Below are 13,963 nucleotides of genomic sequence, written 5' to 3' on the forward strand. Positions count from 1 at the left end.
TTAAAAACTGAAGCCAGCATCGCTCTGTATGCCCTAATAGTCGAAGGCACTAAACACTTAACGTCCCTTAAGAATAGAAAGAAATCCGCTATTTTGTTCACAGATGTTTCCGAAGAAGAGACTTTAGTTTGTTTACATCATTTTTGAAACACTCCCCATTTAGACTGGTATAGTCTGTTAGAAGAATCTCTTCTGCAGCTCATTTCAAAAAACCTTTCGCTATGACAAGTCATATGACAGTCTGAATCCTGTCAGTGCCAGAGCAGATAATCCTTGGTGGAATCTTGCGAAGTGCGGATGTCTGAGTAGACATCTCTTTAACGGAAGAAGCCTGGGGAAATCTACGAGGAAGTCGAGGAGATCTGGGAACCATTCCTTCCTTGGCCAAAATGAAGTGACTAGTGTCAGAGAAACTTTTTCGTGAAATGACTTTGTTCAGCCCCTGTCTTATTAGGCCGGACGGGGGAAAGGCGTACGCTTCCAGGCCCGACCAGTCTAGTAACACTGCGTCAACTGTCCATGCAAGAGGGTCCAGGACTGGAGAGCAAAACAGCGGAGGGCGTTTGTTCCTCGAAGTTGCAAACAGGTCTATCATCGGCTTTCCACAAAGCTTCCATAGGTCTAGCCAGACCTTCGCATCAAGAGTCCATTCCAACGGCAGTACTTGGTGATGTCGACTTAGTTCATCCACCAACATGTTCATTTTCCCTTGAACAAATTGAGGGATCAACGAAACTTGAAATTTTTCTGCCCACAGAAGCAGATCTTTTGCAAGGTTGTAGAGGGTGAAGGAGTGCATTCCTTCTTGTTTTCTGATGTAGGAAAGTGCAGTGGAGTTGTCTCCATGAACTGCTACCACCTGTCCCATCACAAGATGAGAGAACGCCTGAAGTCCCAGGTACACTGCTAATAGCTCCTTCACGTTGATATGAAGAGAGCACTGAGTTTTCGACCATTCCCCTGACGCTTCATTCTTCCCCAACAGGGCTCCCCAACCTGCGTCGGATGCGTCTGAAAAGAACTGAAGGGTTGGGTGGAGCGGACGAAGCGAAAGACCCTCTACCAGTCTTGGTTTTGAAAGCCACCACGCTAAGCCCTCCTTGATTTCGTCTGTAATCGAGAATACTGTTGAGTCCGGTTGATTCTTCCTGCACCACAATGCCTTCAGGAAGAATTGTAGGGGCCTCATGTGCAGCCTTCTGAGTTTGACAAACTGTTCCACCAAAGCTAGTGTTCCCAACAGACTGGTCCAATGGTTGGCGGAACAGGACTTGTGGTCCCAGGAAGTCCTGGACTACTTCCAGACACGACTGGACTCTGGTGAAAGAAAAGCCAGAAAAACTCGAGAGTTCAGAGTCATCCCCAAATAGAGAATGCTCTGAGTCGGAATTAGCCGAGATTTCTCCTCGTTTATAAGAAGACCTAACGAGTGAGTTTATGAAAGAGTCCTCTTTGAGATCATTCATACACTGACTTTCCGAAGAGGAGCAGAGAAGCCAGTCATCTAGGTAGAGTGACACTCTGATGCTCAGGAGGTGTAACCACTTCCCCGGTGGAGTCAGCACTCGTGTAAATACTTGCGGAGCTGTCGAAGCAAAGAGCTCAAAACTGGTAGGTCTTGCCCATGAAAACAAACCAAAGGTATTTCCTGGAGTCCTGGTGAATTAAGATGTTTAAGTATGCGTCCTGCATATCCAGGGATACCATCCAATCCCCTTGGCGAAGGGATTCCAACACCGAACAAGTCATTTCCATATTGAATTTGGTCTTCTGAACGAACAAGTTCAGTGCGGTTACATCCAGTACGGGCCTCCAGCCCTGATGACTTGAGGACTACGAACAGACGGTTGTAAAACCCCAGGGATGGTCTGTCGCTTATCTCCTCTATGACCACCTTCTGCACGAGTCTCTATTTCTCAAGTTAAGGCTACAAAGCCTGGAGAGTAGGCGGGCAATGCGATATGAACATTGGATAAAGGCGGATTTTCTTTGAGAGGAATGAAGTAACCAAACCGGAGAACTTGGATCAACCAGGGCTCTGACCCTCTGCGACTCCATTCCTCCCAAAAGAAGCTCAGAAGGATTGAAGGATCACTTGGATGCTTTGGTGTCGGGTTTGGTCGAGGACTTGGTCTAGACCTGCCCCCTCGAAAGGGTTTCTTCAGCATGGGTGATTCCGAGGAGGTAGGAGTCACAGTCAAGGTTTAACTCGCTTAGAAAACAGAATGAGCGAGCAATTCATTAGTAGACTTCTTTTTTTCTTCAGGGGAACAGATGATTCTTGTCGAGAGGAGAAAAAAAAGGGCGGACTTCTGAGGTGAAGCGACTCCTCTCGAAATAAAAGAACACCAGAGCTGCCTTTTCTTGAGAGTCCCGAATGCAAAAAGAGAGGCCAGCTCATTGCAACCATCCCGAACTGAATTGTCAGCACACGATAAAACCCCAAGCCAGTCTGATGCCAGGTCCTCCTGGAGAGTAGGGCAGTCCTCTATTTCCGTAGCGAGGGCTCCAATCGTCCAGTCCAAAAAGCTCATAATCTCCAAAATCCTGAAAATATTCTTTACCAAAGGTCTAATTAGGGTGAGGTAAAGAAACTTTTTGCTGCTGCAAACGTGGACCTCCTATTTGCATCTACCAGGCCAGAGAAGTCCCTTGGGAGGAGGAAGAAACTCCCATGGAGGTGGCTTCTCCAGTTAAGTAGAACCTATACCTCTTCTTAATAAGTTTCGACGGAGGATAGGCGAAAGTTGCTTTCCCAAGCTCTCTCTTGAACTTCAACCAGTCTTCTATATCACAAAGCGATCGTTTAGCAGCCTTAGAAATTACGAGCTTCAGGAGAAGAGGATCAAAATTCTTAGATGGAAGCACGCAACCTGGGAGCAGCTGCTATGAAGTAGTCCGGGTACATGTCAAGAAGGTAGCGTAAAAGCTTAGAATAGCACGAGAGAGGAATAGAGTCCGCTTCTAAGTCCTCCTCGTAATCCAAAGCAATAGGCGACAGAGAGAGTTCTTGATTTGACTCATTGTTCTTCGGACATTGTTCGCTTTCTTTCATCCAGTTCATCAGCTCCTGCAATTGTCAACGTAGAGGAACTAAATTCTTGTCTTCTTGAGTTGAAGTCATAGCAACTGGGGTTGTGGACTTCGACACAATCGACACCGGAGGTCTCGCACCAGTCGAATTATCTGTCGCATGCGAAGGCGAAGGTCAAATTTCGATAGCTTGATGAGTCGAAGATCTCAACGGACTCAGAATTGGTCGTTCCACAATCGAGTCGAAGGCGGCTGTCTCTGTCATGAGAATCTGAGGCAAAGTCCATGTAGCTACGCTACACGACGGGCGAGGGTTGTCTACTTCTCTGCTCCTCTTCACAGGGGGTGGAGAGAACACCTCTTCAGTCAAATGTCTCTTCAACGGATGTGAGGCTGAAGAATCACGCCACTTACGACGTCTAACCAGCGACGAATCACTCAACACTGTCGATAACTGATTACTGAATGACACACCTTTCCAATGGTGTTTAGTCAAAACCTGCTGTCGCACCACAGGATCGATGGAGGAAGCGACTGTCTGTAGGCAAACCCTGACAGTCTCCCTTGGACCTCCGGTATGTCTTCTCCCCAAGGCAGGGGAGCGGGACAGGGACCTTTGTCTAGGAGAACTATCAGGACAAACAGCCACCTCCTCAGATTGCACTGTACTGACATTTTTCACTTCACTAGAAGTCTTTTCCAAGAAAGGCTTACAGATAAACCTAACTGCATAACAGTATTAGCTAATACATCAAATTTCTTTTCAAATTTAGATTCGAGGCTGGCAATGGTGTCAGGAGAAACTCCACGGGAAGTTGGCAAGGGAGTTACAGGTGCAGGATTAGGAGGACTCAAGATCGGAGACATAATAAGAGGAGAAGGAGAAGGAATAGGAGCAGGTGCTTCGATAGAAGAAGCAGAAGCAGCTATACTACTCTTACTTTCAGCTCTGAGAGCCGCCTTCCTCTTCCTATCCTTAATTATCTTTCCCAAGTGAGAAACAAAAACTCTCCACTGCTGTTCATTCCAACCCTTGCATTCATCACAAGTAGACTCTAGAGCACTCACAACCCCTACACTTTAATGCACTTGGTGTGCAAATCATAAATTGATTTAACTAACCTAGTTTTGCACCCTCTGGCGCAAAACCTAACTTCTGAAGGACTAGAGCCTGACATGATGGTAAAGCCACAAAATTGCAGAAAAGAAATTCAGCTAACTAGCTTCAATCCCACAAACACAAAGTTGAATACTTCACCGATATTGGTAAGAAATACTTCCCAACAAATGAAGAAAATGTCTGCACTGACCACCGAAGTTTACCAGAAGCCGGCAGAGAACGAATTGATGTTACCTGGGCAGTTGTACCTGTAGCTCCCTCGAGTGGAGGGAGATGACGTCATCTTCATCAGCAATGGTGGTGCCACCGCAGAAATTTTGAATCTATTGTCTGCCATTCGTAGGGAACCTACAGCTGTATAATTTTTCAGTAAGATACTGCAATAAAAATGATATTGTCATGATACAATAAAGTTTTATACATACTTACCTGGCAGATATATACTTAGCTATTGACTCCGTCGCGCCGACAGAATTTCGAATTTCGCCCACACGCTACAGGTAGGTCAGGTGATCCACCGCGCTGCCGCTGGGTGGCAGGAATAGGAACCATTCCCGTTTTCCATCAGATTTTTTCTAAACCATCTGTCTCCTGAGGGGAGGATGGGTGGGCAATTAATTGTATATATCTGCCAGGTAAGTATGTATAAAACTTTATTGTACCATAACAATATCATTTTTATACATTCAACTTACCTGTCAGATATATACTTAGCTGATTCACACCATTGGAGGAGGGTAAAAGACAGCTAGTAACTGATTTCAACAGAAATCACAACATACATTGTAGGTAATAAATAAATAAAACCTTGGTTCCTACCTGTTTAGACTGAAGACTTCATGGTTAATGCCCAGGAGTCTGCTTAGTCTCAAGAGCCTCAGCGAAATATTGATCTATTGCTAAGAGTTCTTGTAGGTCTGCCAAAGGGGTCTTATCCACTTACTTGGCCGATCCTAGAAGGGCTATGTCAAAGGGATTCAATCCACTTATATGACAAGAACCTTTTTTCTAAAGAGCACAATACCGATCCCGATCACCTTAACCTAATACCATGTTATTTCTAAGATTGCAAGGAGTCATCCCTGAACCCCTTGCAAACGACCAAAAAACTCAATCACAATTACCATACACATAACTTTTTTACGAAATATAAAACAAAAATTTATTTTGTACAACCCCGCTTTTAAGACCTATTCACAGCCTCTTACTGGCAAAAGCAACGGCCGCCTGTGCGACATCAAGCACTCCTGCGAGCAGAAAACCTTGATACTGTCTCAAAAGGGAGCTTCATGTACATATTTAGACAAAGTCTTTAGTACAACTCCGCTTATAAGGCACATTTCCAGTTCCTTACTGACAAGGACAACAGCCGCCCGTGCGACAACAAGCACCCTTACCAGCAGTAAACCAAAAACCTGTCTCAAAAAAGGGGAGGTTTACGTACGATAAAAGACAGTCTCTAGTACAGCCCATCCTATAAGAAAAACTCACAGTTCCTTACTTATCAAAGGCAATGGCCGCCTGTGCGACATCCAGCCGTTATGTAAGTAGAAACTTAGTAGACCCTATCTCAAAGGTAAGGTTTTAGCACAATTAATTTTAATATTTAAGTTAAGGATCGGTATGCGTCCCAAGTCCCAGGCACTGTATCCGCAGACACAAAAGGACCCAGAGAGAAGCACTTCTCATAGGTAATTCTAACATCTTTAAGATAGTGAGATGCGAATACCGAGTTGCATCTCCAATAGGTCGCATTTATAATGTCCTTCATGGACATATTCTTCTGGAAAGATAATGATGTGGCCACAGCTCTTACCTCATGAGCCTTTACTCGTAGAGTCTTAAAGGAATCATCTGCACATTTGCTGTGAGCTTCCGTAATCACACTTCTGACAAAATATGCTAACGCATTTTTGGACATCGGTCTCTTCGTATCACGAACTGCGCACCACAAACTTTGTTTACATGCTCCTAACTCTTCTTTCTTTTTAAGATAGAACTTAAGAGCTCTAACTGGGCATAACGTTCTTTCAATTTCCTCTCCCACCAATGTTGAAAGACTTTTCACCTCAAAACTCCTTGGCCAGGGTTTAGAAGGGTTTTCGTTCTTAGCCAGAAATAGAGTTTGGAAAGAACAGATGGCTGCGTCTTTCTTAAAACCCACCCGAGAATCTAGGGCGTGGATTTCACTCGTTCTTTTAGCCGTAGCCAAGGCTAGGAGGAAAATGCACTTTCTCGTCCAGTCTCTGAACGAGGCACGGTCGGGAGGTTTAAATTTTTCTGACGAGAGGAATTTGAGTACTATATCTAGATTCCAGCTTGGAGGAACTGCGGATATAGATTTAGAAGTTTCAAACGATCTTATTAGATCGTGTAAATCTTTATCTTCTGCCAAATTTAAACCTCTATTTCTAAACACCGCCGAGAGAGAGCATGCTTCGGTATCCTCTTATCGTAGAAACCGAAAGATGGGATTCCTCTCCAAGGAATAACAGAAAATCGGCTATATTGGTCACAGAGGTATCGGAGGAGGACAGTTTATTCTTCCTACACCATCTTCTGAACACATCCCACTTCGATTGATAGACCCGAATAGTTGACGATCTTCAGGCTCTAGCAATTGCTTTCGAAGCTTTGCTCGAAAAGCCTCTCGCTCTGACCAATCTTTCGATAGTCGAAAGGCAGTCAGAGCGAGAGCGGGGAGGTTTTGATGGTACCTCTCGAAGTGGGGTTGTTTGAGAAGATCTATCCTGTTTGGAAGAGATCTTGGGTAGTCTACTGTCCATTCCTGTACCTCTGTGAACCAGTCTTGGGATGGCCAAAACGGGGCGATGAGAGTTAGTCTCGTCCCTGTTGATGCTACGAATTTCTTCATTACTACTCCTAGTAACTTGAATGGAGGGAAGGCGTAAGCATCGAGTTCTGACCACTCCAGTAGCATGGCATCCACTGCTATCGCTCTCGGGTCTTCGACTGAGGAGCAGAAGTTCTCTATCCTTTTTGATAGGAACGTCGCAAATAAATCTATTTGTGGTCTTCCCCACAGGGTCCACAGACTTTGACAAACTTGCTCGTGGAGAGTACACTCCGTGGGGAGAACTTGGTTTGTCCTGCTGAGCCTGTCTGCTCTGACATTCTTTTCCCCTTTCACAAATCTGGTTAGGAGGGTAATGTTCCTCTCCTCCGTCCATGACAACAGATCTCTCGTTATCTCATACAGGGAAAACGAGTGCGTCCCCCCCTGTTTTTTTATATAAGCCAACGCCGTGGTATTGTCTGCGTTGACTTGTATCACCTGATTTTTCACTTCTGATTCGAAAGACCTCAGTGCCAGGAACACTGCGTACAGTTCTTTGGCATTTATATGCCAGTCCTTTTGCTCTTTCTCCCATTTGCCCGACACTTCTCTTACTCCTAGAGTCGCTTCCCCATCCCGTCTCTGACGCGTCTGAAAACAAGATTTGGTCTGGGTTCCGAACCTCTAGAGACACTCCCTCGTTCTTTTTTAGAGGGTGCAGCCACCAGTTCAGGTGTTTCTTCACTTCTATTGTAATAGGAAAAGTGTCCGACAGTCGCCCCTTTTTCCAAGTCCACGATATTTTAGGAAGAATTGCAGTGGTCGTAGATGAAGTCTTCCTAGGGACACGAATTGTTCTAGGGAGGAAAGAGTCCCTAGAAGGCTTAGCCACTCCCTGGCTGAACTCTTTTCTTTCTTTAGAAAGGACGTGACTTTCTGAATCCCTCGAAGAATTCTTTCTTGGGAAGGAAAAACCCGAAAATCCCGAGAATTCATCTGAATCCCCAAATAGACTAAGTCCTGACTGGGGATCATCTGCGATTTCTCGAGATTCACGAGCAGTCCTAAAGATCTTGTCAAATCGAATGTTTTCCGCAGATCCTCCAAACATTGTTTCTGAGATTTGGCTCTTATCAGCCAATCGTCTAGGTATAGGGAGACGTTTATGCCTTCCAGATGTAGCCATCTGGCTACGTTCCGCATCAGGTACGTAAATACCTGCGGAGCTGTGGAGAGGCCGATGCACAAGGCCCTGAACTGGTAGATCTTTCCTTGTATCATAAACCTGAGATACTTCTTCGACGATGGGAGAATAGGAACGTGAAAATAGGCATCCTGAAGGTCCAGAGAGACCATCTAGTCTCCCTGACGCAGGGCCGAAAGTACCGAGGCAGAAGTCTCCATCGAGAACTTCTTCTTTTCTACATAACGGTTCAGGATGCTCACATCCAAGACTGGTCTCCATCCTCCTGATGCCTTTGGTACTAAGAATAGGCGGTTGTAAAACCCCGGGGAGGAAGGATCCTGAACCTCTTCTATTGCCTCTTTGTCCCTCATTGCTATTACCATCTGAAGAAGTGTCTCTCTCAGAACAGGGTCCTTGTACTTTGCCGACAGTTCCTTTGGAGATTTTGACAAAGGTGGTCTGTCCTGAAAAGGTATAATGTAACCCTTTTCCAGAACTGCCAACGTCCAAGGGTCGGCTTCCCTTATTGCCCAAGCCCCTACAAAGTTTAGGAGTCTGGCCCCTACAGATGTTTGGAGGACTTCGCTGCTACTTAGATTTCTTGAAGGCCCGAAGGAGGACCTTCCTCGCTTCTCTGCTGTCTTCCTTTTGTTGGAGGTCGAGAGGTGGAACCTCTCCGAAAGGGCACAACAGGAGTACGAGCAGTCTTCTTCGTCACTGGTACTGCTGGTCTTGTTTTCTTGGTGGATTGAACCAAGAGATCTTGGGTTGCCTTCTCAGCAAGCGACTTTGAAATATCCTTTACCAAGTGAGAAGGAAAAAGGTGATCTGAGAGAGGAGCATACACAAGGGCTGACCTCTGTGAAGGAGATACTGCTTTGGTTAGGAACGATCCAAACAACGATCTCTTCTTCACCACTCCCGATCCAAACAGGGATGTCAGCTCTCCCGAACCATCTTGTACTGCCTTATCCATACAGGATAATATACTATGTAATGCTTCAGGTTCCAAAACGTCCGGTTCCTTGGCCTTTTTGGCCAGCACTCCAAGGGACCAATCCAAGAAGTTAAATACTTCTAGTACATGGAAAAGTCCCTTAAGGTGCTGATCCAATTCCGACATGCTCCAATAAGTCTTCGCTGAGATCAATGCATGTCTCCTCGATGCTTCAACCAAGTTTGAAAAATCCGCTTCCGCGGAAGATGGAAGCATAAGCCCCATTGCTTCCTCCGTCCTATACCATATTCCTCTCCTACCTCCGAGCTTACATGGAGGAGAGCAATAAACTGTTTTTTGAGCTTCCTTCTTCGAGTTCATCCAATTATTTAAGGATTGAAGCGCCTTCTTCATTGATATGGCTGGCTTCATCTTTAAATACGAAGAGGACTTAGGAGTCTTCGTACTTGAGAACAGAGATCTAGGAGAGGGAGGAGCTGCAGGGCTTAGAGAGTCTCCAAACTCTTGAAGGAGAAGAGAAGCCAATACTTTGTACAACTACTATCCGACTTACAACCTGCTCGACATCAACCACTCGTACTTACAACCTTACTTCAGACAATTGACCATTGAGTTACTTGGCACTGCGCCATCTCATGAGAACTCTCATCACTCAGGCATGAGAACTCTCATCACTCAGGCAGCATCAGTTTGAGTTACCCTGCCCTATCTGCAGCATCATTTGGTATTAACTGTACTGAAGACTGAATTGCAAACCAATTTACGTAAGAATCGACTTCTGACATGCATGCAAGAACCTAACCCCATTGTAACTCAATGCCTGATTGTACGTAATATATACTATTACATAAATGATTAAAATGTATTAGTAGAAGTACATTATGGTAAAAAGATTGAAATAATGAGTGTACATTACATTACAGTACTAAATAGGCACTTATATAGCAAAGGTTTGATAGTATACCCTACCCAGTATGTTGGCACTTTCTAAGGTTCGACTTACATCCATTCTGACTTACAACCAGTGGGTCGGAACCAAACTTGGTTGTAAGTAGGATAGTACCTGTAATTAGATACACCCTCATTGTTCGGGGTTTCCTCCTCCGACATGTCTTCCAATTCCATCATAGAAGGTGAGCGAGCTCTTTTATGAGAATCTCTATCTGGAGATCTAATTTCTTTAGGAGAGATACTTCTAGAAGGAGAGAGACTAACAGATCTAGAAGTCCTCTCTTTCCTTTCCACTAATCTTTCCTGAGACATGGTAGTGGAAACTGTAACCTTCGAAGTACCAGGTTCCCTTTGTGGAGTTCGATTCTCCCTAATATGAGTAGAGCTTCTATTTGCAGGAGAATCACTATCAGAAGACATTATATGTCTAAATAAAGTTCTTTTGCTACTGCCTGGAGTTCCTCGCTTGTCTGGCTCTTCACGCCTGATTTGAGCTTCCTGTCTGGCTGGCGCCTCGCCTGGTTGGCGCCTCGCACCTGGTTGGCGCCTCGCGCCTGGTTGGCGCCTCGCGCCTGGTTGGCTCCTCGTGTGCGGCTGGCGCCTCGCGCCTGGTTGGCTCCTCGTGCGCGGCTGGCGCCTCGCGCCTGGCTAGCGCCTCACGCCTGGCTGGCTCCTCGTGACCGGCTGGCGCCTCGCGCCTGGCTGGCGCATCGCGTCTGGCTAGCGCCTCGCGCCTGGCTGGCGCATCACGTCTGGCCGGCGCCTCGCGCTTGGCCACTTCATTTGAGAATATTTTCTTATCCTTGAATGGTTCTTCTCTGTTATCCGCTTCAACCGACTTTTTACGGTTATCATATTGATCTGAAGAGTAGTCATTTCCTGGCTCTTCGTGTCCAGATATTGGATTGCGCCTGGCTGGCGCCTCGCGCCTGGTTAGCGCTCCATGAACACGTAACTTTGTGGGTCTGTGAAAGATAGACGACACAGACGACTCCTCATCCGAAGAAGAAACTTCCTTTCTGGGAGGTTCATAATAAGGAGTCTTAGATTTCTTCACCGGAAGATTAGCATCCTTTCTTCTGGGAGGATCTCTGGATAGGACTCCAACCAGAGAAGCAATGGACTCCTGCATATCCTTCAGAATTTTAGTTGTTTCATTCCTTTGATCGAAATGAGAGGAAGGAGAGCATTCTTGCTCCATTTCCCACGACTTAGCGGGAGAAGGCATTCTTTTTGCTTTCTTGTTCTCTGTTGGAGAATCCTCCGAAAATTGTTCCGGACTCGAATTTATCCCAGTTTCTTCCCAGACCCTCTTCAGGGGACGAGAAAGATCCACCGATCTCCATCCTCTTTTGGGGGAAGAATTTTCAGACGAAGAAAAACATTCACGGAGAACGCTTTTTCTAATACGTTCTTTGGCAGTCTGCGGTGTCACAGATTCTGCCGAAGAGACGTCTGACTGGTGGGGATTCTCCACAACCTCCGTACGGCTTTTGACATTCCTTCTCCTCTGGGCTTGGGAGCTTGAAAGAGGTCTAGGCCTGGGAGTGTTGTGAAGCCAATCAGACGCCTCCTCCACTTCACTGGGGACATTCACATCACTATCCACAGCACTAATATTTTGTTTACCTTCCATGGCAGCCATTTTACGCTCCATTTTCATAAGAGCTGCTTTAAGGCTTGCGATTTCCGAAGCAGATTCCGTAGGATCTGCATTCGGAGAAGGTCCTGAAATATTAGAAGGAGCATTCATCATATTAGAAGAGGGTACAAAATTACTCACCAAGTCACTTGAAGAAAGAGAGCTAGGCTTGGTTTTGGGAGAGGACTTCCTTAACTGGTCTTTCTCTAACTTCTTTAAATAAGAAGTTAGAGACTTCCACCCTTCAGCACTCAAACTCTCACATTCACGACAAGTATTATCGATAGAGTATTCATACTTCCTACATACTCTACAGACAGTGTGAGGATCAACCGAAACTTTCGGCATCCTCACCTTGCACCCTTCATTCACACACATTCTCACTACACTTCCAGAGTCAGACACCATGATGAAAAATCCAAAACAAAATCCAAATAACGGTCCACAATAGCGTATGCCAATCCAACGATCCAAATACGTCACCAAAAGGTCCAAAACGAAGATCAATTGTGATTCAAAAACGAAATCCAGCCGGAAATACCAACAACGATGTTACCAGTATGGCCGACAGAAAAAATCTGATGGAAAACGGGAATGGTTCCTATTCCTGCCACCCAGCGGCAGCGCGGTGGATCACCTGACCTACCTGTAGCGTGTGCGCGAAATTCGAAATTCTGTCGGCGCGACGGAGTCAATAGCTAAATATATATCTGACAGGTAAGTTGAATGTATAAAAATCTATTTTTAATCTGTTATTACTTAAACCAGTACTCGATTTTATTGCAGTCATTAGTGTTTTACTATCAGTATTAACCAACGCTTCTCCTTTTCTCCCTCCTACTACCTCTTCCCACAAATGTCTGAAATATATCAATCCTTCTATAGCCTCCCCGACACTCACAGCTTCTACTTCAATGGTGGATTTTGCTACACTCCTGGATTTTCTGGACTGCACCATATGGGACTTCTCTTACCATCTGTCAAGGATATAACATAACCCAATTGAGTCCGCCATCTTCTATATTCCCAAATGAAGAAGCATCTGCATAGGCTTCCCAATAAATCTTCTCTTGCCTTTAAGCTCCTCCACTACTTTTACCACCTTACAATACCATGCTTTATTGCTTAAACTTCCATAATCCACTCCAACCATCTTCCCTAGGTAGCTTTAAATTTACTTCACTTTGTATTTCGTCACCTTGTAAATATGGAGTTTTGACATCCAATGTATTGCAATTCCAATCTTTCACTGACCTCCCTTAGGCTCCCAGTTTGACTCCTCCCAAGTTTTGGGGAGTATGTCAGGGACCTTGGCCTAGGAGAATTGGTGGGCTGAGTTGCCACCTCCTCCACAATCACTTCACTAGCACTGGGTACTACCAGGCACTCGAATCACTTTTCTTCACCAAAGACGCTAACTGAGCAATCAATTCTACTACCTTTTTTGCACTCAAGACTGGTTATGGTGCTGGGTTGGGAAACTTGGGAGCTGGGTAGAGCAAGTGAAGGGACAGATAAGGGCATCATGGGATTTAAAGAAATCACAGGAACATCAGAGTCAGATCTAGCTAAAGACAATTTCTGACTAGCTAAGACTTTACTATCCTCTGCCCTAGCCAAAGCTTCTCTCTTTTGTCCCTAGACAAATTTTTCAAGTGAGTCTAGTTTTTTCCACTTATCACTGTCCCAGTCAGCACATTCTTGACACTTTAAGTCAATCGAGCAATTCTGTCCTCTACAAGTAATACATTTTGTACAAAAGTCATAAGTCTCCTCCATTAAACGAGTATTTGCAGCACAGTCTGCAATACTAAAAGAAGAAATATTAGTGTCGGACATCTTGAAAAGTAAAAAGCAGGAATACAAAAAAAAACGAAAGTCTAAATCAGATAATAAGGTTTCAAAAATCCCTATCATAAGCTAAATATGCCAAAAGCCAACCAAAAAGTGTATTTTGGCAACCAAAAAGTGTATACTTCTCCAATTGATGCAATATTAAACAATCAGAAAATTTAAAATTCCAAAATTTTAACTGCAGCCAACTACAAGACTTCACCCATCAGCTGGCAGAAACAAATTGAAGCTCTTTGCTACGTTGCACCTCTCTTTCCCCCAAAGTGGGTGGGAGTTAGTCATCTACCCCCAAAACATTCTAGCATGATCCACAGATTTCAAAATTTTAACTGCCATTACATACTGAATAAGTACAGTGGACCCCCGTATTCGCGTTCTTTGGATTCGCGGACTCACACATTCGCGGATTTCTCTTTGGAACA

General features: G+C 44.9%; 1 protein-coding gene across 9 annotated transcripts in view; it reads right to left on the bottom strand.

The window, feature by feature from the left end:
* LOC135226962 (chondroitin sulfate glucuronyltransferase-like) overlaps positions 1-13,963 on the bottom strand; it is a 148,680-nt gene that overhangs the window by 95,955 nt on the left and 38,762 nt on the right. The window lies entirely within an intron of this gene.

Source organism: Macrobrachium nipponense, chromosome 15 (assembly GCF_015104395.2).
Source record: "Macrobrachium nipponense isolate FS-2020 chromosome 15, ASM1510439v2, whole genome shotgun sequence".
Taxonomy (NCBI): Eukaryota; Metazoa; Arthropoda; class Malacostraca; order Decapoda; family Palaemonidae; genus Macrobrachium; species Macrobrachium nipponense.